The sequence below is a fragment of the Triturus cristatus genome, chromosome 8 (genome assembly GCF_964204655.1).
Source record: "Triturus cristatus chromosome 8, aTriCri1.1, whole genome shotgun sequence".
In the NCBI taxonomy this organism is placed as follows: domain Eukaryota; kingdom Metazoa; phylum Chordata; class Amphibia; order Caudata; family Salamandridae; genus Triturus; species Triturus cristatus.
This window is the reverse complement of record NC_140591.1, coordinates 172,213,324-172,239,448: the sequence shown is the minus strand read 5'-3', so window position 1 is coordinate 172,239,448 and position 26,125 is coordinate 172,213,324. Positions and strand designations below refer to the sequence as shown.

The window sequence follows — 26,125 nt, the reverse complement described above, 5'->3', positions numbered from 1 at the left end:
ATGGACCCAAAAAAGATTGACGCCCTGGTTAAATGGCCTAGTCCTCGTAATGTGAAAGAGATACAGTCATTGTTAGGATTTGCCAATTTTTATAGGCGCTTTATTGATCATTTTTCGGAGTTAATCACACCCATCACCAGGTTACTTCGCAAAGGTGCTGTATTTGTGTGGTCATCTGAAGCGGAACAGGCCTTTTCGCAACTCAAAGACAAATTTACCTCTGCACCCATTATTCGTCACCCCGATAACACACAGCCATATTTTGTAGAGGCAGATGCTTCTCAATATGCTGTAGGAGGAGTGTTATCACAACGTAATCCTACTACGGGGTGTTTGCATCCTGTCGCATATTTTTCAAAGACCTTGTTGCCAGCTGAACAAAATTACACCATCGGGGAACGGGAGTTGTTGGCCATTAAATTGGCATTCCAAGAATGGAGACATTATCTCCTTGGTTCTCCACACACTACTACCATTTACACAGACCATCGGAATTTACAATTTTTTTTAGATCAGCTAAAGCATTGACACCTAGACAAATGCGATGGGTCTTATTTTTCAGTGAATATGATTTTGTTATCACATACCGACCCGGATCACAACAGGGAAAAGCAGATGCTTTATCCAGATTAGGCGTAGATCAAAAGATTCCATTGACTGAGAACTCACCAGTCATTCCTTGTCAGAGAATAATAGGAGCAGGTGAGGTGGGTTTGAATCCACCCTCCTTTATCCATCAGTTAACAGATGCATGTTTGAATATTCCTCCCAGTGAATGGTTGCTAGAACCCCATCATACAATCAAAGATGGGTTATATTATCATAAAGAGAGACTATATGTGCCCTTAGAGGAATTACAACAACAAATCATTCGATGGTGTCACAACACCTCTTTGACTGCTCACCCTGGTGGGGAAAAGACTATACAGACCTGTAAACGATGGTTCTGGCGGAAAGGTCTCAATAAGGACATCATGGCCTATGTCTTAGCCTGTCCTGTTTGTGCACGACAAAAGTCATTACATGTGGCCCCGGCAGGTTTGCTAAAACCTACACCTTCAGTTCCGTGGCATTCAGTCAGTATGGATTTTATCACGGATCTCCCTATAACACAAGGCTATTCAGTCATTCTAGTGGTGGTTGATATGTTCACCAAGATGGCTCACTTCGTGCCCTTGAAAAAATTACCCTCTTCCCAAGAATTGGCACAGGTGTTCATTCAGAATATAGTACGTTTGCACGGTCTGCCCTCAGTGATTATTACAGATAGAGGAACCCAGTTCATCTCTCGTTTTTGGCAAGGGCTATGTAATCAGTTAGGTATTGATCACAGGTTGTCCACGGCATACCATCCACAAACAGATGGACAAACCGAAAGAACTAACCAAACTTTAGAACAATACCTACGCTGTTTGTTATCAACACTCACTTCTGATTGGGTGCAGGCTTTACCTTTAGCAGAATTCGCGTACAATAACACCTTGCATTCATCCACTGGTATATCACCTTTTTTTTTTGCCAATGCTCATCATCCCAGAATCTTGCCCTTTCCTTTACCTCTCACATTAGTGAACATTCCTGCTGTCCGATCCCATCATGAGACCCTATTGAAAGTCTGGGAAACTGCGAAATTTGAACTGCTCAAAGCTAAAGAAATCATGAAGCAGCAAGCTGACAAACATCGTCTTCCTGCTCCTGAATACAAGATAGGGGACAAAGTATGGTTAGCCACCAAAAATCTCCGATTAGAAGGACCCCGCAAGCTACAACCCCGCTATATAGGACCCTATACCATCAACAAAGTCATTTCTCCTGTTACTATGAAATTGGATCTACCTGCAGAAATACAGATACATCCAGTATTTCATACAGCCTTACTGAAAAGATATGTGATCCCCACTGACCCTGAAGAACCTCCTCCTCCTGGCCTGGTAAATGGGGAAATAGAACATGAAGTAAGGAAGATTGTAGATTCCCGTAGATATAGAGGAAAGCTCCAATATTTAATTGACTGGGTGGGATACGGCCCTGAAGACAGGTCTTGGGAACCTGCGGAAAATGTTCATGCTCCTGTTTTAGTGCGTAGATTTCATGCCCTATATCCCACTAAACCCGTCCTGTGAAGCGACCTTTGGGTGGGAGAACTGTTAGACAGCAAGCGTCCTGCACCATACAATGTAGTGTAAGGATGATATAGATGTTTGCTCTTTGTGAAATTTGGCACTTTTCAGACGGTCCCTGAACACTGTTCATGAGGCGGAGTTCGTGGATACTCCCCAACCTTCAAAAGGCTCTGCAGCTGGTGAAGCCATTGCTTGGCTTACGAGTCACGTCGTGTATACCCTGCTCCTTGGAAGCTTTGATTCCGTGTGTATCCAGCCTTGTTTGTATCCAGCCTTGTTTCCTTGCTTCTGGATTCATTGCGAGAAAGACTCCACTTAACCCGTTTTTCGACACCGGGCTTGACTTCAGCCTTGTTCCTTCTTTACGAAAGCCCCTGGCGGTGTCGGCTTTCCTCGCGTGCCGGTTCTCCGTGGAAGAGAACTATCCTTCCTCCCTTCCATGCTCTCAGACTGTGTATATGTGTGGAAGTTCTCTGGTGCTTTCCTCGAAAGACTCAACCTCCACACTGAAGCGGTCGGAATCGCTCGTTTGAAGACTTAACACAGCGATCCAAGAACTAAGAATTTCTCCATGGTTCATGTATTTTCAAATACCGCTTTGTTATACGCGGATTCCGTTAATAAGCGGTGAGACCTCAAAGTATAATTTGTTTTACGATTTCGTCTGAATTTGCAAGACGCGACCGTTGGTTACATTGTGAGAGCTACGATACATTGTATCGAACCGTGAACGCTTCCAGAGCGTTTTTTTATTTTTTTGTTTCTTTTTGTGTATCCGTGGAGTGACATTGAACAATCGCTACTTATAGCCAACACTCTGGTTAAGGAGGACTGAAGCAGCATTTATTGTGGAAATAATTTGCCAATCCTTGCTTTCCAGGTTGGAATCGCCCTCCCTGTGTTCTTCTTTCATCACTCAATTGCTGCAGCTATTTACAACAAACTCTCCTCCGTATTCAACTACTGCATCTGGAGACTACATGTATCTTCAAGAGAAATTATGTCGGTGAGTGTGGTTTTATTTCCAGAGAGCAAACACATTTTAGAAAACACAACTAGGGGTTCTGTTTAATCAGGAATAAGCGAAGAATATTTTCTTACCTGTCCTATTCTTCTTTCTATAGGTTATCATCACTCCTGTTGTTAAGGACCATACCCTTAAACCGGCTGGGGGAAGTTCAGCTCGACACCTCCAGATGTTTAATCCCCACATCTCCTATAGTCATTCTATGAGTGTTGACACAGAGTGAATGGTCACAATCATACTTTGGTTTAGGGAGAGTGAGGAATTTATCGTCACTCCTGTGGATTGAGCCTCGCTGGAATTGAGGTTAGTGGTATCGGCAACAGCCACATGTCGCTGTCTTGCGATGCATAGAGTCAGTGACACCAGGACAGTTGTCTGTAGTGTTCGATCACCTCCGTAACAATGATCCTTTTTTCCTTCTGACTAACACGCGTCTTCCTCTTACACCTCTCCTTGCGTGCAATGATATGTACTCTGCCATTGACAAATCAAGACTCAGTCCCACATGTGCGACCGACTCGAGCGCAGCGTGGCCCGAGGGCAGGAGTCCGCGTGGGCCCACGGACACGTGTGGATGGAATGCTATGCACAGACTTGGTGTCACCACATCAAAGGGAGTATAGTGAGATAAAATCAGCCATAATTGATGTTCTCTGCCATAGTGTAATCAAGACTCAGTTCCAAATTCGTGACCTACTTGTCCGCTGTCTATGCCATTGGAGAACTTCAGCAAGAAGGGAGTACTGCGGGCCTGTGTCGCGGAGGCCGTGATGGTCTGAGGAGGCTACCAGGTTCGCGGCACTTGGGCTTGGAGCTTGCACCGGCACGTGGTGGGCCCTCTTCAATACATGCCGGTGCCGGGGTGCAGCAGGCGCACAGGATCGCAGGCAACACCGCTCGCGGCGACAGCGTCGGCCTCGTGGTGGGGTGAAGGGCGCCGCCCTGGCAGAGACATTGGGCATTCCGGAAGAGAACCACACCCAGGGCTACGTGCTTTTTATTCACACCCCTATACTGGCCTGGCGTACGCTGAGCCATCCCACTCCGCTCACGCTTGCAGGGGGGGAAGTAACAAGCTACACTTCCGGGCTCTTCAACACTGGCTGGGGTGACATGGTTGCATCCACCGTCCACTACACTCCAAACACCAGTGGTGTATGTCAACATAGATATGTGTGTGCTATGTATTCTGCAGTCTGGCCATCGCATCCACGCCACACTTGGCATTGTGTACATTCTCATTCATCGGTCACTTGCCTCCTTCACACATGCCTGGTCCCCACCTCTTTCCACAATCTGCTGTCATGTGGCTGAGATGCCATGCCGTTGATGGCTTATGTGCATAGCTAGCCCAGGTTGCCACAATAAGTTGTGCTGTCGTGTCTGGTGGGTGGGCAGGTTGTTTGGCATGTTGTATGTGAGTTTGTGACGTGTGCATTCCCAGTGTTGTGAGTTGCATGATTGTGGAGTTGAGGTGTGTGGTGTGTTAATTTGGTACTTACCAACGAGCAGCGCATTTCCGTAGGGGCCAGCCTGGGAGCGCTGGTTGATGATGGACTGTCAGAAGATGTAGGACTCATGCAGTCTGCCTGGGTGGTTGGTCTTGAGGTTGGTGTAGATTCCCCGATGGTCCACTATTGCCTGCACATTGATGGAATACGTGTGCTTTCGGTAGCGGATATTGTGTGCAGTGTTGCCAGGGGGCTCAAGTAGGACATGTGTGCAGTCAATTGCCCCCTGACACGTGCGGGAATCCAGCTATGGTGTAGACGCCTTGCTTGGTCTCCAGCTGTTCCTACGCAGTGTGGGTGAAGGATAGGTAGTGTTATACCAAGCTGATGATGGCATCCAAGGCAGTTGTAGGGAACTTGGATTGTGCTGGCTGTGAGACTCCTCCGACTCTGGCAGTTGTTGTTTGGAAGGTACCAGAGGCCAACAGATGCAGGACAGCCAGCATCTTGGTCTGAGGTGGGATGTTGGTTGTCCGCTGTGTTGGTGCCGTCAGCCTGTGGGCAATGGGGGTCTGGAAGCGTGGGATGGTTGTCCTTTTGAGCCTGTGGTGGGCAATGACATTCCCTGGTGTTGGGTCTGTGAGGTTGGTGCGTTTTCATGAGGTCGCTGTCTTTGTATGCGCTGCCTCAGTGTTTGTCTGGGAGGGGGGTGGGGGAGGTCCGGGGGGTGCTGGGGGGCTGGTGGAGGGTGCAGTGGCCCTGTTGGGGGTCCGAGCTGCATGATCAGTGGCTCCATGGCATCTGTTGTTCTTCAGGTGTGGCTGTGGTCTGGGCTCCCTTTTCTGTTACCGGTTGTCGTCCGACTTTGCACCAGGTCAGAACAGGTATTAATTTCCTGCTGCTAACGCGCCTTATCGCATGTTTTGAGATCTTATCGCAGATCTGGCTGTTCGTTGAGAATGTTGAGGTGTGGTGTTGTCGCGGCTTTTTGTTCGGGAACGCCTACTCTGCATCTCATTAGCGATAGTTGCCAGAGTCATCCGTGGCGATGTTTTTGGAGGGTGCTATCACCGGAAAACTGGTGGTAACGGCTGTTAGCGCCAGCTTGTGAATGGGGCGGTATTTTTATCGCGACTTTGGCTGCGATGAAGTGCCGATAACTCGGTGATAGCTCCTTGAGAATATGCCTCTCAGAGTCAAAAAAGCAGCAGCATCAGTCAGAAAACTTGGGGATGACAAAACAAAAATAGGTATTTCCTTACAGGTATGTAGAACTTCGCCTTCTTTATGCATTTACTTAATTTTTATGCATTTATTTTACTGGTTCAGTTCAGTAGTTATGAATATACACTTTGAATAGATCCAAAATGGGCCAGAATACTGAAACTCTGATAATGATTGTTTTTCCACCATAGGCCAGCTCTTTCTAAATTTGACCTAAACATGGTTTAAATACTCCTGTCCTGCTCGTAATTATTACAATATGTCAATGGAAATTGTGTATTACTGCACAGTTAATTGTCGGCCATCCCAGGGGGGAGAGTGGAGGGTGGTCATGACCCATCATTGTGGTGAACTCTGGCTTTTAGGTTGAGGTGTGGGGAACAGCACTTTGTTATGCGGTTTACTGTGCACAACAGCAATACATTAAGAAGTGAATTAATATGATAGATGCACAGAGGGCCAAAGGTTAGCCACCCTCAGCCTTTAGTTCTTGTAAGCACCATTCACATATGGAGCACAGCACTAGTAACAACATTGTATTTGAGCCAGGGTATCCTCCTGTTTGTTTTGGCTTCCAGTGCAATCATTGGAGGTGAAGCATAAATATATATGGATGGGGGGATGTCCATGCAATTCCATTCCTTTGTTTTGACTTCCATTGGTATTCTTGGACAGTGAAGCATCCAGTGATTGTAGGAGAAGTACAATCATGCACATGCATTCAATTGTTTTGGCAACAGTTGCCATCCTTGGTTTAGGAAACCTCCATTTATTGCATAGAAGGCACATTAATGAATTTCACCACCGTGCAGTGGTGCCTGAATGGTCAAATAAAATATGAAATGACATAATTACTAAACAGGATTTATAAAGCGAGGGTTTCTAGGCGCTGAGAGACTTGCTGCTTTCGGGAGGGTTCAGTTGAACAGGTCTTGAATCCTTTCCTGAATTCCAGAAGAGAGGATGAGGCCCAGAGGTGAAGGGGGATGTTGTTCCGGGACTTCGCAGTGAAGTGGGAGAAGGAGCGTCAACCACTGTTGCTTCGATGGATGCAGGAGGTGTGTGTGAGGGAGAGGAAAAAAGAGCGCAGGTGTCTGGAGGGTATGATGATATGGTGTAGTCAGACATTATGCATCATTGAGCAAAGCGGGTATGGCTGGAACTGGCTTCCACTCTTCCACTCCCTCCCCTGTTCAGTGGCATCTCTAGAAGTGACATTTGGGTGGGGGTGGGAGCGCACACATTAGGCCACAGATAAACTTGTGGGGCATCTGCAAAGGAAAGGCTATAGAGGGAGATACAACATAGAAATACACACATGTATGTACGTTTACTTAAAATGTTTAAATCTGACTTTATATATTCACTAAAAAACACAAAGGCTACAGGGACGTTAAAGTTAAGTTCAGGTTTTACACACACAAAACCATTGAAATTCAGCAGTTGTAGTTATACTTATCTTAAGAAACTACAACTTGTTCCATACGGTACCTATAACTTGTGCCCCCGCCATGCACAGTTTTCTCATCAACAATTTTATGGGAAATGTTATAGTGATATTATAAATGATGTCATAGAAGATGTCATGACTAATGTGGGAGAATTAACAGTGCATGGTGCGGGTGCAAGTAATAGGTACGCTAGGGCACTAATTATAGTCTCTTGAGATAGGTATAACTAGAACTGCTGACTTTCTATGGTTCTGTGTTAGTAATATCTGAACCTAACTATAACGTCCCTGCAACCTTAGGTTTTTACAGTGAATTTCTAGGGCTTTATTAACATAAAGTAAATGTGATTATCATACATTAATCCGACCGCCGCCATGCATGGCCTTTGGCCATGCATAGCTGGGGGGTGGGAGGGGGTCAGATGTAGGGCCTACAGTTCTAGGTCACAAGCTGCAAGCCCTGAACTTAGAATCCTCTCTCCAGTAGGATTTGAATGACGAGCACACCTTTGACCTTCCTCAACAACATGATACACCATTTTAAAATCAATAAAGCATCAGGGAAGAGGGAGATACATTTCAGCCATGCGCCGGAGGACACTACACTCATGAGGATTTTATGTTACTTTGTGAATTTTATTATTAAAGAGAAAGGACATGGCCACGCGGGGGAGGCGAGGGGCGGCTGGGTGTTAGAAATACTACATGACTCTATGTGACCGAAACAACTCCCTCAGTCCTGGGCTTTTCCGGGGCCGCTCATTTTAATTTTATGTTTGTCCGGTTCAGGGGTACTCATAGTACGGCCCGCGGGCCGCCAGCGGCCCGGCAAGCCTTTCTTGGCGGCCCGCGGACCTTGCAGACATCGTACCGGTGTTTGTTTAACAGTGTCAGCAAACACTTGGAGCTGCTGGGGCGCTAAGAGGTGAAATACAACAAAGCCTCGTTTATCATGCAAATGGTCTCTTAAAGACCTGTGAAGTACTCGGGTGGGGCTGTGTGTGTGCCCTGGAAGGGAAGCTGCCTCAGCTGCCAGGGGCATAACGCAGCCCCCGCGGTGTGGGGGGCCCCCACGCTCCAGGGGCCCCCTCACTCTAAGCGAGGGAGACGGCTGCGCCTGGAAGCAATCCTCTTCAGCCTCCCCAAGTCCCCATAAATTAAACTGTGCTCGCACACCACGGTGAATGCATCCAAGCCTCAGAGTCTTCCCTCTCATTCTGTCTCGCTCCTCAGTTAGTGAAAACCAAGACTTCAAGAAACGGGTATTACCCTCTCTTTCCTCCTTTCGTTTATTTGCTCCCCTGAGAAATGGATCCAAAAAAGAATAACATTTTTGCTGGAAACGTTGTCTTTCTCTGACACAAGTGCAGCCTCTGGGTGGAGAGAAATAAAACATTCCAAATGTGAAAAATAAATAACTAATTAAAGCAAGACAGAGTGGTTGCAAGGTGTCCAGATTTATTTATTTACACCTAAACACATTAGTGCCACTTTACAGTGTTTGCCAGTGAAGTGATACTTTTGTTTACTCCTCTCTCTTTGAACAACATTGTTTTCCCTGTGTGGAAAAGTGCACCTTGCCTGGAGGTACTGAAATACCTGCTTGATGGGTGAATTGGAAAACAAAATGTGTACAGCGACTGTGTGTTTACGAATGTGGTCTTTTTATACCATACTGCCTATGTTTTGAAAGAATATAAGCAATGGGCACTGAAACGGGTCCCTTCCGGGCCCTGTAGTCATGGCCTTACCTTTTCATGCAAAAGCACTCACTAATTTCAGAATAATGAGTGTAAAAGGAAAAAGGTAACCATGACTGAGAGGGAAGGAGACGGAGAGGGAGGGAGAGAGGGGAAGAGGGGGAGAGGGGGAGGGAGGGAGGGAGATGGAGAGGGAGGGAGAGGGAGAGAGAGGGAGAGAGGGAGGGAGAGAGGGAGGGAGACAGGGAGGGAGGGAGACAGAGAGGGGGAGACAGAGAGGGGGGAGACAGAGGGAGACGGAGAGGGAGGGAGAGAGGGGGAGAGAGAGGGAGGGAGACAGGGAGGGAGACAGGGAGGGAGGGAGACAGAGGGGGAGGGAGACAGAGGGGGGAGAGAGACAGAGAGGGGGAGACGGAGAGAGACGGAGAGGGAGAGAGACGGATAGAAGGAGAGAGGGAGGGAGACGGAGGAGGGAGGGAGATGGAGGAGGGAGGGAGATGGAGGAGGGAGGGAGACGGAGGGAGAGGGAGGGACACAGAGGGAGAGGGAGGGAGACAGAGGGAGAGGGAGGGAGACGGAGGACGGAGGGAGACGGAGGAGGAAGGGAGACGGAGGGAGGGAGGGAGATAGAGAGATATGTGTATGCCGGGTCCGGTGGCTCAGTGGACGAAGGCGTCAGCTGCAGGGACCTGTGTTCCACCTCATGGTCACAGTTTTTTTTTGTTGCTCTAGCCCCGCCCCCTCCCCCAATGACCCCGCCCTCAAGGTGCTGCCCTCGGCCACAAACCACACTGTAAATTTGGCCCCCAAGAGAAAGTTTGTGAGTACCCCTGGTCCAGTTCAACGCTTCCAAAATGCTCCTCTTTGTTACGTGACAGGGCAGAGTTTGAGACGGACTGCCCAGGTGACATGGAATTATGTAACAAGTGCTGGTGCTAGCACCAGAGCATTGTAACGACTATAGGAATTGTTGCTAGTTGAGCCTCCCTTTCTTTACCAAAGTATCCATCGATCAACTCACTCAGCCTTCTATCTCTGCACCTATTCGGCCATCTATTCATGCACTCAATGCACCTGTGCACCATTGATGCATCTACGCACTCATCCACCAATTTGTCCATCCGCGCCCTCAGTCATCCATCTAACCATTGACTCATTCACGCATTCACCCTTCAACCATTTCAACAACCACACACAAGCGCTAATCATCTTGTCAATGCTTGTTTTTCTATAGATTGTGCTTCCTTGAATCATCAATAATGAAAAGACTGAATTAACAACAATCATCTCAAGTGCAACAGGGCTTTCCGTGCAGAATTTACCACTACTATTAAATATGGAGTAGGGATCTGGGGTTGCATTCCTGGCAGGTGAGGGAGTTTGTATTCACGAGTGAGGCCTGAGGACCCCCTTGTCTGATTACGGAGCGGTCATACCTTATGTCGGTGGACGGGGATCGGGGGCGTTAGAAGGAAGGGCTTGGGTGCAAGTCATGCCTGGGGGTTTGGACTAAGGGGGACTCGAGTGAGTTCCATGTCGGGGAGATGTAGGAATCGGCGTGTTGGTGTGACGGAATCGACAGTGGGAGGAGAAGTGCTTCTACTTTTTAATAAGCGGAGTGAATTTTTTAATTGCCCTACATTTCCGTACAACGGGTCTCACACTGCAGAATGTGAAAAAAAACGTAACTATTCTTCCGCGAACTCGTAGAATTGAACTAAGTAATTTTCCCAGTCTACAATAAATATCGCAAGAGTGAGGAGGGGTTACTGGATAATACTCGAGGGGAGGAGCCGTGCTGACACAGAGATGCCGACAGGGCCCAGTAACACTCATTGAAATATTTACAATGAAAGTAGTGGTGTGCACGCGAGCTGTGGCAGTGACTCTTATTATGAACATATTTATCTCAACAAAGGCCGGGAAAACCCCTCATTCTAAACTTCAGCTGATAGGCCCGTGCCTTCCCAGCAGCACCAGAGCAAGAACCCTGTGAATGGAACACTTATGATATAACAGGACCTTCAATGTGACGTCACGAGGGCCACGGTAAGTGCGTGGGGGGATTGAGAGAAGAGTCTCAACTGCAGCAGAGTGAAAAGGAGAGACCACCATTGGGGAAGGATGGAATATTCTTCCAGGTTCATCGCAGGATCATTTGTGTGGCTGAATAGTCGAGTGTTCTCTAGAAGTTGGAGAATACCAGTACCTTGCTCGCTCCCCTCTGAAATTGAAAGGCGTGGTATTACCCACAAAGTGGTGATGTATGATGGCACGCTGGTAAGCTTGCATTGTGACGTTTCCTTGGTTTTAAAGGCTGGTTACCAGGCAGCTGCGCATTGCACTCAAGGACACCGGACGGAGAGGATCACCGCTGGCGGCTGGAGCTGGGAAAGTGGGAGGTCGAAGGAGTAGGGACAGAGCAGGCTCCGAAAAGGAGGTGACAGAGGTGGATCTAAGGGGGCAAGGTGAGTGAATACACCAAACGCAAAGTGAACTGAAAACTAAACTTGAAACCAAACTGAAAACGAACTTGAAACTGACTTGAAATTCCAATCCCCTTCCCTGAAAACCAAACTGAGCTTGAAACCAAACTGAAAACGAACTTGAAACTGACTTGAAATTCCAATCCCCTTCCCTGAAAACCAAACTGAGCTTGAAACCAAACTGAAAACGAACTTGAAACTGGCTTGAAATTCCAAATTACCTTCATCCTTAATTTCCTCACCTTCATTCTTTCACCTCATTCTTGAAACGCATAAACCCTACTATTCTATGCTTTTTTTCAAACCTCATTTCATATTTCCAAACCAATCTTTTTCTTTCTCATCTTACCGATTTCTTGCCTCCCTTCCACTTTCACTTGCTTCCCTTCGCCAACCCTACCCTCTTCCCTGATCTCTTACCTTACTTCACATGTTCCTCCTCTCCAGTTCCTGTGTTACCACTTCTCCTCTCCTCTCCTCTCCCCTCCTCTTCCTTCTGTCCCACACCTCCCTTCCTTTCCCATCCGTTCCCTTCCCTTTACCCCTTTTTCCTTTTCTCGCTTTTCCCCCTTTCCCTTTCCTTTTCCCCCCTTTGAACCTTCCACCTAACCCTTCCCCTTCCCTTCCCTCCAATTTTCTCCCCTCCCCTTCCTCCCCCTCTCCCAAACCTTTCCTTCTCATGTCCAAGTCCAGTCTTTCCCTTCCCTTCCCTTCATACTCAGCCCTGCCCTTCTCTCTAATTACCTCCATCACCTTCCTCCCCTTCCCAAGCCCTTCCCTTCATTTCCCTTCCCATCCCTTTCCGTTCCTTTCATGTCCTCCGCCTCCCAAAGTCCTGGTCTTCGCGCTTCCCTTCCCTTCCCTTCCCTTCTTCCCTTCCCTTCCGTTCCCTTCCCTTCTTTTCCCTATACCTCCCCATCACTCCCCTTCCTTCCCATCCTCTCCCCTTCTGTCCCATCCTCTCCCTTTCCCTCCCATCCTCTCTCTTTCCTTCCCATCCTCTCCCTTTCCCTCCCATCCTCTCCCTTACCTGCCAATCCCCTTCCCTTTCCTTTCCTTCCCTTTCCTTTCCTTTCCTTTCCTTTCCTTTCCTTTCCTTTCCTTTCCTTTCCTCCACTCCCCTCCAATCCCCTCCCCTCCCCTCCCCTCCGATCCCCTCCCCTCCCTTTCCCTTCCCTATGCATCCCCATCCCATCCTTCCCCTTCTGTCCCATCCTCTCCCCTTTTGTCCCAGCCTCTCGCTTTCCCTCCCATCCTCTCCCCTATCCTCTCATCCTCTCCCCTTCCCTTCCTTTCCCTTCCCTCCCATCCTCTCCCCTCCTCTTCCATTCACTTCCCGTCCCTCCTCTTCCCTCCCCTATACTTACCCATCCTCTACCCTTTGTCCCATCCTCTCCCTTTTTCCTCCTCCTCCTCTTCCTCCTTTCCTCTCCTCCTCTCCTCTCCTCTCCTCTCCCCTCCTCTCCTCTCTTCTCCTCCCCCTCCTCTCCCCTCCTTTCCCCTCCTCCTCCTCTCCTCTCCCCTCCCATCTTCCCTTTACCTTTTCCCTTCCCCCCCCTCTCCCAAACCTCTCCCCCTTCACAAGTCCTGTAATTCCCTTCCTCCCCAGCCCTGCCCTTCCCTCTCATTACTTCCCATACCCTCCCCCTTTCCCAAGCCCTTTCCTTCCATTCATTCCCCTTCCCTTCCTGTCCCTTTCCCTTTTCACATCCTCTCCCTCCCCAAGCCCTGGTCTTCCCTTCCCTTCCCTTTCCTTTCAGTTCCTTTCCTTTCCTTTCCTTTCCTTTCCTTTCCTTTCCTTTCCTTTCCTTTCCTTTCCTTTCCTTTCCTTTCCTTTCCTTTCCTTTCCTTTCCTTTCCTTTCCTTTCCTTTCCTTTCCTTTCCTTTCCTTTCCTTTCCTTTCCTTTCCTTTCCTTTCCTTTCCTTTCCTTTCCTTTCCTTTCCTTTCCTTTCCTTTCCTTTCCTTTCCTTTCCTTTCCTTTCCTTTCCTTTCCTTTCCTTTCCTTTCCCATCCCATCCCTCGCCTTTTGTCCCATTCTCTCACTTCTTTCCCTCCCATCCCATCCTCTCCCCTACCCTCTCATCCTCTCCCCTACCTGTCCATCATCTCCCCTTCCCTTCTCTTCCGATTCTTTCTCTTCCCTCACCTCACCTCCCCTCCCCTCCCATCATCTCCCCTCCTCTTCCATCCTTCCCTTCCATCCCCTTCCCTTCCCTCCTTCTCCCTTCCCTATACCTACCCATCCTCTACCTTTTGTCCCATCCTCTCCCCTTTTGTCCCTTCCTCCTTCTGTGGTAAATAATTTAATTACCGGAACTGAATTTGATACGGAATCTTAGTAAAATAGCTCAGTAAAATAAGAGGCAGAATCCGTGGTATAAGAGGTTTCAGAACGGGCTTTATTCCAATGGACGATTCGAATCGTGGCCTCCAAGTTCCATCACCACGGGGGTTCAGGAAGTGGAGTACAATACTTTATTGATAAGTAATCATTTTTATAGAACAGACATTACAATGAAACCAATGTAAGAGGCGTAACAATTGATAGCAAAGATAACATTTCACATGCGTAGCTGAAAGAGGCGTAATTGGGAGTAACAAGGAAACGTCATTGGTTGTGATGTCACATATGGGTGGACCTATGAAATAATTTCGCAATGTCAGCAGAAATACTTGGCAGAGATGCGCGCGCAGCAGCATGACGTGTGATTGACGTGCAACTAGGGGGTGAAGGGGACTTGACATTTAGCTCTACATGTGGAGACAAGAAGTCTGGGGGGTCAAGTCAACCTAATCCCAAATCATATCTAACATCCTATGTTTAAAGACCTATGTTATCCACAAAGGAAGGACTCTTGGACAAAATCTATTCTATACTGACTGTGTGTGCGTGCACAAGCGTCTAAGTGTCTACATGAGATGCAATGGGCAGAAACCTTCCATGGTAACGGGGCTATGAATTACTTGCATGAGGACAGAGAAGCCGGGCCCTTTGCTCAATAGCTAAAGGAAATGTTTACTTAAACTACTAGACAGGAATGCATCGGCTGAGGAGCGAAACAGATAACTTGAAGGTGAAATACAGTTTTTGGCAGGCAGGCAGACCGGCCGAGGCAGGCACCGTTAGCCGCACAGGGAGTAGGACAAAGTTCATGGATACAGATGTGAGCTCAGACTGGAGCTGTCAGAGGCAGAAAGCAGGGAAAGGCTTGATGGCAGAATCAGGGCCTACTCGCCTGAACTGCAAAATGGAGTAACTGAACCATATAAAGTCGGTGGGCCTTTCGTACTTAGGAATCGAATATCCAGCCCATTCATGGCGGATCTGAAAGAGGACATGTTGACGGTGGACGCACATGTATTTGCGTCTTCATAACTGGAACTGGAGGGAACATACATGTACTTGTAACATGCACATAGAACCGTTGGGGTCCAAGATAGGGGACATAACTGATCATAAAAATCCATATTTCCACATTCCCTCCTTGTCCCCTACTTGCCCGTCAAGAGATATCAATCTTCATTAATCCATTGATCTGTTCATATAGCATCATTTGTTCTTCTTTCTTCTTTCGTGATGAATGAAAATCTTGATGTGGAATACACGAAGTGGCACACAGACCACAAATCGCTGGTCCACATTGCAGGCATAAGCAGCAACTGAATAGTATAAGAAGGCCAATACCTAGGAAGGATAGAACTCTCCATCCCCAGGCTGATAACACGCTCCAAAACCACCCGGACCAAGTCCAAGTGCCTGGATTCTGGTGTATCTGGCTCACAATCTTATGAAGGCGAGTTATAGCTTTATATACAGATGGCGAATTTTCTGGTATGAATACGCAGCAGCTTGATCCGATGACCCTACAAGCTCCGCCCCTATCGGCCAGGATGACGTCAAGGACAAGACGATTTTGAAGAACAACAATCCTCATCGCAGACTGCTCCTCTGTCAAATTGCCTAGGGCGGAAATAGTTTCATTCACTACAGCTTCAAGAGTCCTAGTTAATCTACGTATTAGTTTACTATTGGTAACTGTACCTATATAGGGAAAGAGCCCTTTATTAAAGTCTACATACTTCTCCCATGCCGTCTCAGTGTAATCGACAATTGGGAGATCTCTCCGTTCTCTATTGTGTACTAAATGAATATTTCTGTGATAATCAGGAGGAGCTAGGAAAACAGGTGGCAAAAGGAATGCAATGTAACAGGTACCATCCCAATCTAGAGGCAGACGCATATATGCAGTCTGACCACATATGAAGTAGGAATGGCGAGAAGCTCTAAACGAAGACTTGCCTTGATCACTGAATTCTATTACAGTAGTGCATCTGCTATGGCCCATATGTATGGAACCATTCTTTCTTACACACAATTCACCCTTAGCTGGGAACACTGACATAGCAGGCAAAATTGGTGCAACTTCGGATTCGACATTCAGGATCATGAGATTAAGTGTAAAATTACCTAATCCATATACTTCATTTTCTAGATCAGTTCCTGTTCTCTTGGGACGACCCTCCTTGTCGGGGTAGCAGACTTTGAGTAAAACTAAGTTCAGATTTCCCCATACCCAATTGTCTTGATAAACTGCTGTGTTTGAATCTAAAGAATTGATTAAACTAAACCATGCTCCACAGGAGCCATTGTGTGTAAACGGATATGGAAAGAGGGGCAGAACTCCCTTATAATTCTGATAGGGAGGGAGTCGACCACATATCCAACAATTGGTAGCATTACTAGTCTGATGGGAATGATGTAACATACTAATGAAAGTGTTATTGCGCAGCGCAAATCTATAGGACAATTCATGCGGGGGTAGGTCACTAAAAGAATGTTCAGCAGTAACATTATAGACATATTTAGAAATAGGATAATATATGTGCAACAATATACTTGCAGTGATTATTATAAGACTCAAGAAAAACAAAATTAATAACGTCACTATACAATGACTACGCAGTGATTTACAGTACGCATGTCGTTTCAACATTTTTCGAGTTTTTTCTCTATTCAGGTCTAAGGGATACATGTCAGAGACAAATTCAACCGCTTCACCTTGGAGAGGACTTAAACAATCAAATTGTCTGACTTATTAGACCTGAGTTTTAATTTATATTGTTCCGGGCTACTAAGTTCAACCAAAGGAAGCTTTGAGTCAATGGGTGAAGACACACGAGGTGTGGCATTTACATCCGATGGTAGTCCATGAAATTTCTTGATATGACTTGAATGTACCCAGCCTTTTCTGCCCTCGATCTTTACGGCTGTCCTTGTGGTGAGCAGGACCAATTGCGGCGACTTCCACCTAGGATCCAGCTGAGTCTTCCGATCAAAGTTCCTCACTAAAACGAGATCCCCCGGAATTACGTCATGGGGTTTCACCTCAGTGTTGTCAGGAAAGGCTGCAGCTACCTGTGAACGACAAGATTGTAGTGCAGACATCAAGGAAGCCAAGTAATCTGTCAGCATATTACAGTCAACATCAGTTATTTTACGGGGTATAGGCGTCCCCCACATATTCGGTGGTCTTCCAAAGATCACCTCATAAGGGGATAGCCCTGTTCGAGAGTGTGCTACCATTCTCATGTAAAAGAGTGCAACTGGTAAAGCTACTACCCAGTCAACACCTTTCTCTCTACATATTTTGGACAATCTGATTTTCAAAGTTTGATTATGTCGTTCCACGAGACCTGCTGCCTCGGGGTGTCGGACACAATGAAACTTCCACTGATATCCTAGCAGAAGTGAAACATGTTTCATCAGTTCGGATGAGAACGGCTGGCCGTTATCTGAATAGACAACACGTGGTAAACCGTACCGTGGGAAGAATTCTCGAACTAGCTGCTTGGCAGTAGTCGGGGCAGTGTAATCTGATACTGGGTACGCTTCGGTCCAGCGGGAAAGAGCGCAGACAACTACGAGAACATATTTGAATCCTCGACATCGTTCCATCTGGATATAATCCATTTGGAGGACTTCAAAAGGGTGATCAGGAGGCTGAAATCCACCCTGCTCTACGGGGATGCTTTTACCTGGGTTAAACTGACAACATATCATACAGGTACGGACTTTTTGCTTCGCTGCTGCTCGTAAATGTTTGTTGAACCAAATGTGTTGAATGCTGTCTAGCATAGCTTTCTCTCCTAGATGCGCTGGACTGTGTATTGTATTTATGATAGCTTGGACCATAGAGTCAGGAAGAAATCATACAGATTTCTCCTTCGTCATCCATCCCTGGTCCGTTTGTATCCCTCCTAATTCCGTCCATTTCTTTATTTCGTCTGGTGTAGCATGTGTCTGTATGTCAATTACATCAAGAGCGGGATCCTTAATCGTCATACAATGTGTTGGTGTCTGGACTATTGTCTTTGTCATGTCGGATGTGCGAGTTTGCGCAGTCTGTTTAGCTGTTCTGTCAGCTAAATCATTGCCTTGAGAAATGATATCAGTAACTTTCGTATGAGCTTTGCATTTCATAATCGATATTGCAGTGGGTAAATGTATTGCATCTAACAGAGCATGAATGAGGGATCCGTGCAGAATGTGGGCACCGTGAGAAGTTAAATAACCTCTCTCTCGCCACAGCACGCCGAAGTCATGTACAACTCCGAATGCATAACGTGAGTCAGTGTATATGTTGACTTTCTTATTTGTGGCTTGGATACAGGCTTGTGTCAGAGCAATAAGCTCTGCTGCTTGAGCTGACAAGGTATTTATACAGTTTGTTTCAATGACTTCAGTATCTGTTGTGACTGCATATGCGGCCACTAAATCTCCTGTACTTGTTCTCATACATGAACCATCTACATACAACGTCAGGTCTGGATCTAACAATGGAACATCTGTCAAATCTTGTCTGGGTTTCGTCGTTATTGTAATAACTTCAATACAATCATGGGCTAGTGGGTCTGTTCCGATTACAGGTAAAAGTGTGGCAGGATTCAATGTATTACAGCGTCTGATTTCTATGTGTGGCTGAAACAATGTTAGTTCGTACCCTGTAAGTCTTGCTATGGTCAAGTGTTGTGTTTGCGTTCGGTTCACAAGAACCTCTACTGCATGCGGTACTTGTACTGTCAATGGATGTCCTAACACTATGGCATCGCTTTGTCTTATTGCTAAAGCTGTTGCTGCCACTGATTTCAGGCACGCAGGCAAAGCCTGGGCTACGGGATCTAATGTACTAGAGAAATAGGCACATGGTTTGCGTGATCCTGCTTGTTCCTGAGTGAGTACGGACAAGGCAGTACCTTCTCGTTCTGTAACAAAGAGTGTAAAATGTTTTCTGTAACATGGTGTTGCTAAAACAGGTGCTTGACATAGAGCTTTCTTTAAGTTTTCAAAAGCTAGTGTGTGTTCCTGAGTCCAAGGGAGGACAGTCGATGTGGCCGCCTCCTGTGTTGTCAACTGAATGAGTAGTTTTGCTAAAAATGCATATTGAGGGATCCACTGCCTACAATATGAAGTGAGGCCTATAAAAGCCCGCACCTCCTTTTGTGTCTTGGGTATTGGCATGTTAGCAATTAACTGAATGCGGTCGGGTGTAAGCTGCCTTCCCTCCTTGGACAGCGAGTGACCAAGATAAACAACTCGCTGGACACAGAATTGCAGCTTAGAAGGGGACACCTTGTGCCCCTTTTCGGCTAGAAATTGTAAAACCATCAGAGATGCTTTTTCACATTCAGGTTCGCTTCGGGCGGTGATCAGCAGATCATCGACATATTGAAGTAGTGCAGTGTTGGCTGGCATGTGGATACTGTCAAGTTCTCGTTTCAGTGCTTGGCTATAGATGCTGGGGCTTTCTGTAAATCCTTGAGGTGCGCGTGTGAATTTAAAACTTCGTCCATTTAAACTAAATCCGAACAAGTATTGGCTCTCCGGATCTATTGGGACGCTGAAAAAGGCATTCTTGAGATCAATTACAGTAAAGAATGTTGCGTTCGAATCAATGGCGGTCAGTAATGACGAGATATCGGGGACCACAGGGAATTGTGGCACAATGCATTTGTTTAATTCGCGCAGATCAATAACCAATCGATATACTGGCGGGGCCTTTGGATCAGTTCGTTTAAGAATCGGAATTATCGGGGAATTACATACATTGGAGTCGGTTTCCACAACCACTCCTTGGGCAATGAGCTCGTCAATGATTTGCAGCAAAGCCACTACAGCATCTGGTGGTAGCTTGTATTGTCGTATTCGTGGTAGTACCACTCCTGCCTTTAGTGTGACTCGATATGGTGTAATGTTCATGCAACCAACATCAGTAGGGCCTTGTGCCCATAAATGTGTGGGTAAAGTCTGCAGTCGGTGATCCATGTCTCGGGATACATAGTGACCTTTGAAATCACGCAAAAACAATCTTACTCCTTCCGGAGAACAACATATTATCGCTCCTAGAGCTTTCAATGTTTTTATACCTAACAAGTTTTCTGGACATGATTTAGTAAGCAATAAATCTGTAGTTCGTGTCAAGGGTCCGATCGTAAGTGGAAGAGGCTGTGATACTTCATTAACAATAGGTTTTCCTGAAAAACCAAGGGAAATATTCTGTGAGCCTGAGAGGGGTGCCTCTGGAACTTCACTACGTTTTATTGTTGTTCGACTTGCCCCTGTATCAAGTAAAATTTTTCTATCTTGACCCAATAATTCACTGTGCACATAAGGTCCTTCTTGATCTACAGGGACCTCGATAAGGGGTAAGTCAACTTCCCTCTCTAGGCTTGTTCATGCGTATCGTTGATACTCAGGATATTCATACTGTGCGGCCTGATACATTTGTCGTGTCGTGGTTTGTGTGGCAGCAACAGGCAGCGCTGGTGCAGCTGGCACAAACTGTATAGACTGTTGCGGAGCTGGCATGGACTGTTGCGGAGCTGGCATGGACTGTGCATGCTGCGGGGCTCCTTGTTCATTCTGATCCTGTCTTAGTGGCCGCGGCCTTTCCTTTGCAATACCTACGGCGATATTACGTTTCAGGACTGGACAATCGTGTACATAATGACCTGGCTGTTTACAATAATTGCATGTCCCTTTTACAGGAACTGCTGAATCTCCAGAATGTGTCACACCCTTTTTGTGACCGTCTGTTGGAACTGTCTGGGAGACTAACATTTTCATTTTTGTGTCTTTCATACGTCTTTGTTCATGTTCTTGTTCTTCTCTAATTCTATTGTGATGATACTGTAACATTTGTAACATTTGTGACGGGGTGTTACCTTGCCAGGTACTTTCGAACTTCAATACTCTATTCTTCACTTGGGGCAAGGAATTTTCAACTAATTTTGTCACAAACAGATGTGGATATGACTCACTACTTGCTTTTATGCCACTATTTATACCAAAACATTTCTCGAATCGGGCATAGAAATCACTAGTGTCTTCATCTTGTTTTTGCTTACAGGCTGAGATTGCACCCCAGTCTTCCTTTTTCGTAGTTAATAAACGTGGCAGTACCTGTACTAGTAAACCTGGTAGTGCTTTAACTTTATCCCCGAGCCCTGCTCCTGCAGTTCGGGCCTTTTCTTCTGCTTCTAATGCTGTCCAGTCTATCTTTTGTTCTCCCACTTCCCACTCTTTTTCCTTAAGTTTTTCATAAATGCCAGCAGGCATTAATACCTTTAATATTGTCATAATGTCAGGATAGGTATATTCTCCCATGAGTAACATGTCTTTAATTTCTCGGTGAAAACCCGCTGGGTCTTTGTCATGACTGGGTACTACTTTCTTCATTTCTAACAATTCTATTTTAGATATTGGCGTATATACAAATACGCGTTTAAACTCATTGTCTTCGCCTTTTATTGGGTGCACTTCTCGCAAGGGATTCTGTCTATCTATGTAATACGGCGTTCTTTCCTTGATGGGCAGTGAGACATGTTCTGGGCATACAAAAAGAATGTACTGCTTTCTGGATTCTAGTATTTCTCTAATTAACTTAGTACCTGAACCTCTCCATCTATTCGTGAGTAATTCAGTCAATATTTCAGGTAAAGGACCAGGATCGGAATGTTGGTTTTTGTATAAGATAAGAAGTTGTTGAATCATATAAATCCCAGCTAAACGCTGTTCATCTGGGCTGAGGTTCAAAAACGTGTGTGCTACTGTTTCATCACCATATTTTCCGGGACTGTCAATCCAGTGAACGGCTGATCTGGCTAATTCTTGTTCATCCATAGAATCGAGTAGGTGATAACCCCTTCGTTCTCGGAGTAATTTGTCAGCGGCTTGGAACGAATGTTCGGGAGACCTCATATTTATTATAGGTGTTGGATAAGTTCTGTTATTATCTGGACATATCGGACGTATCGGATCAGTAAAACATCTAGTATTACTACAAGATCTTCCTCTACCTACATAGGCTATAGTTTCTGACTGTCTTGCGGGAAATTCTAATTCTCCCTCTTCGTTTTGTTCAAACTCGTCTACTGCCAATCTCTCTTCATGTATTCGTTCTATTTCTTTTCTGATCTTTCGGCACATAGCTACTATACATGTTTGCTTATCATGTTTCCCGTCTGATATATTCTGGCTCCATCTCGTAAGAATTTGCATTACTTCCGGGTTTACCCCCGGTCGGTCTTGATTTCTGATCACACAATTTATGAGGAAACGTAACAGTTCCCCCTGTATTTCCACTTTCTGGTATTCCATAGCTCTGTTAATACATTCAGAATCTCGCCCTGTTTGGACAAAATGATATATATTATCTAGATGCATAGTCATTCCTGGTAGCTTCCCTAAAAACATCGCAGCTCGTCTGATACGTAATGATGCCAGGACCATTTCGTCCTCTTTGCCGGGCACAGGGTCATATCTACAATCTACTAGGAGTTCCTTAAGTGTGCGGGTATTTATAAGTTTGGGCGTACGTGGATGTACTGATTCTTGAAAAGTAAGTTTATTTATTCTGGGTGGCGTAGAATACACGCTGGTAGCACCTCCGGTAGCCCCATCTGGGGTACTGGGCGCGAAAGGATTCGTTGATCGTGATACAGCAACTATAGGTGTAGACACAGCTGTAGAAACGGCCGTGGGAACAGATGTAGAAACAGATGTGCTTGCCGGAACTTGTGTCGGAATTTGTTGTTGCAAAGGTACAGACACATGGTCTTGACGTTGAACCCCCCCAGCAGACGGTCTATGTGGTGCAGGGTTAGCATACTCGGGAGCTGCGTCATCTAAATATGAAGAAAGAAAAACATCTTCTGCGGTTCTGGGATGCCCCTTTGGATGCGCTTTTATCGGAAACAATGGGGGTGGCAAGTCTTTTGGTATCTCCGGAGTAGCCTTAGGTAATCCTTCGGCCAGAAGGGGATACATACCATTCATAAGGGCATTTCTTTGTCTATCTCCTTGTTCTAATTTTACTCGAGTACCTTCTTCAATTAACTGATTTTCTCGAACTTTATTTGAATTTTCCTTACTTTTCTCTTCCTGTCTACGTGCTTTTTCTGTACGTCTATACGATTCTTTACGCCATAATTCAATGGCATCTTTCTGTGACTGTCTAGCTTTCCTTTTCCATAACTCTTCCTCTACTTTCACGATGCACTCTGCATCCCAGGTCCCAGCTGCGGGCCACCTGTGACTTTCTGGTAATTCCTTGGTGTAGTCCACCCATAAATCAAGAAATAATATGGCGTCTAAGCCATGTTTGTGATACATAAAGTGCCCTGGAGTGTCCCTAGGAGGAATAGGAACAGCTTCTTCGAGTACCCCTTTTCTAGTTGTGATCTGTCTTAATTTCGAAAAGAGCGGCATACTGACAACTGATCTGATACTTATTCTTAAACACACTTTAATACAAAAGCACAATAATGAACAGTCATTCATACCACAATATGCAGAACGTATTTAAAACATTTAACATTTAATGAACAACAATGATGGCCGTTCACTTAAGCATAATACTCGATACTAACTAGATAATTCTGACTTCATATACTAGACATACTCGATATACTGCTAAACAGTACATATACACTGCTGAAACAGTGCAGACCGGATTTGTGTACCCAAATCCGTCTTGACCGGCACAGCCTATGTGCACGTCAGAACGCCTCCCCAGCAATGGTACTCACCGGGTAGCTCGGAACGGAAGGCCTTGGAACGGAACTGAACTTGAACTGGACTCGACTCGAAAACTTCGGCACTTCGGATCATCGGAAACTTCGGAACTTGGTGGGCCTCTGTATACCTCGGATCTTGCTCTCTCAGCTAGGCTCTGGTTGGGATACTTCGCACTTCTCACCGCCTCGTCTGGGTGTTGATCGCAGCCTCAGTCGCCCCCGCTTGACCGGAGGGAGATACAGGAAATCCTGCTGGTACGCGTTGTTGTCCGTCCAGCTGTGGCAGGAGACCGGGCCTGCAACGCACCACCGGCGCGTGAGATGAGAAAGTGTCCCTGTTCGGGCGCCATTCATGTGGTAAATAATTTAATTACCGGAACTGAATTTGATACGGAATCTTAGTAAAATAGCTCAGTAAAATAAGAGGCAGAATCCGTGGTATAAGAGGTTTCAGAACGGGCTTTATTCCAATGGACGATTCGAATCGTGGCCTCCAAGTTCCATCACCACGGGGGTTCAGGAAGTGGAGTACAATACTTTATTGATAAGTAATCATTTTTATAGAACAGACATTACAATGAAACCAATGTAAGAGGCGTAACAATTGATAGCAAAGATAACATTTCACATGCGTAGCTGAAAGAGGCGTAATTGGGAGTAACAAGGAAACGTCATTGGTTGTGATGTCACATATGGGTGGACCTATGAAATAATTTCGCAATGTCAGCAGAAATACTTGGCAGAGATGCGCGCGCAGCAGCATGACGTGTGATTGACGTGCAACTAGGGGGTGAAGGGGACTTGACATTTAGCTCTACATGTGGAGACAAGAAGTCTGGGGGGTCAAGTCAACCTAATCCCAAATCATATCTAACATCCTATGTTTAAAGACCTATGTTATCCACAAAGGAAGGACTCTTGGACAAAATCTATTCTATACTGACTGTGTGTGCGTGCACAAGCGTCTAAGTGTCTACATGAGATGCAATGGGCAGAAACCTTCCATGGTAACGGGGCTATGAATTACTTGCATGAGGACAGAGAAGCCGGGCCCTTTGCTCAATAGCTAAAGGAAATGTTTACTTAAACTACTAGACAGGAATGCATCGGCTGAGGAGCGAAACAGATAACTTGAAGGTGAAATACAGTTTTTGGCAGGCAGGCAGACCGGCCGAGGCAGGCACCGTTAGCCGCACAGGGAGTAGGACAAAGTTCATGGATACAGATGTGAGCTCAGACTGGAGCTGTCAGAGGCAGAAAGCAGGGAAAGGCTTGATGGCAGAATCAGGGCCTACTCGCCTGAACTGCAAAATGGAGTAACTGAACCATATAAAGTCGGTGGGCCTTTCGTACTTAGGAATCGAATATCCAGCCCATTCATGGCGGATCTGAAAGAGGACATGTTGACGGTGGACGCACATGTATTTGCGTCTTCATAACTGGAACTGGAGGGAACATACATGTACTTGTAACATGCACATAGAACCGTTGGGGTCCAAGATAGGGGACATAACTGATCATAAAAATCCATATTTCCACATTCCCTCCTTGTCCCCTACTTGCCCGTCAAGAGATATCAATCTTCATTAATCCATTGATCTGTTCATATAGCATCATTTGTTCTTCTTTCTTCTTTCGTGATGAATGAAAATCTTGATGTGGAATACACGAAGTGGCACACAGACCACAAATCGCTGGTCCACATTGCAGGCATAAGCAGCAACTGAATAGTATAAGAAGGCCAATACCTAGGAAGGATAGAACTCTCCATCCCCAGGCTGATAACACGCTCCAAAACCACCCGGACCAAGTCCAAGTGCCTGGATTCTGGTGTATCTGGCTCACAATCTTATGAAGGCGAGTTATAGCTTTATATACAGATGGCGAATTTTCTGGTATGAATACGCAGCAGCTTGATCCGATGACCCTACAAGCTCCGCCCCTATCGGCCAGGATGACGTCAAGGACAAGACGATTTTGAAGAACAACAATCCTCATCGCAGACTGCTCCTCTGTCAAATTGCCTAGGGCGGAAATAGTTTCATTCACTACAGCTTCAAGAGTCCTAGTTAATCTACGTATTAGTTTACTATTGGTAACTGTACCTATATAGGGAAAGAGCCCTTTATTAAAGTCTACATACTTCTCCCATGCCGTCTCAGTGTAATCGACAATTGGGAGATCTCTCCGTTCTCTATTGTGTACTAAATGAATATTTCTGTGATAATCAGGAGGAGCTAGGAAAACAGGTGGCAAAAGGAATGCAATGTAACAGGTACCATCCCAATCTAGAGGCAGACGCATATATGCAGTCTGACCACATATGAAGTAGGAATGGCGAGAAGCTCTAAACGAAGACTTGCCTTGATCACTGAATTCTATTACAGTAGTGCATCTGCTATGGCCCATATGTATGGAACCATTCTTTCTTACACACAATTCACCCTTAGCTGGGAACACTGACATAGCAGGCAAAATTGGTGCAACTTCGGATTCGACATTCAGGATCATGAGATTAAGTGTAAAATTACCTAATCCATATACTTCATTTTCTAGATCAGTTCCTGTTCTCTTGGGACGACCCTCCT

At 46.0% G+C, this 26,125-nt stretch overlaps 1 long non-coding RNA gene across 1 annotated transcript in view; it reads left to right on the top strand.

Annotated features, from left to right (window-relative positions):
• Positions 1-11,324: 11,324 nt before the first annotated feature.
• LOC146801768 (uncharacterized) overlaps positions 11,325-26,125 on the top strand; it is a 60,009-nt gene continuing 45,208 nt past the window's right edge. The window contains exon 1 of the long non-coding RNA XR_014968068.1: positions 11,325-11,443. This is a non-coding gene — a long non-coding RNA (uncharacterized LOC146801768). The remainder of the gene's footprint in view (positions 11,444-26,125) is intronic.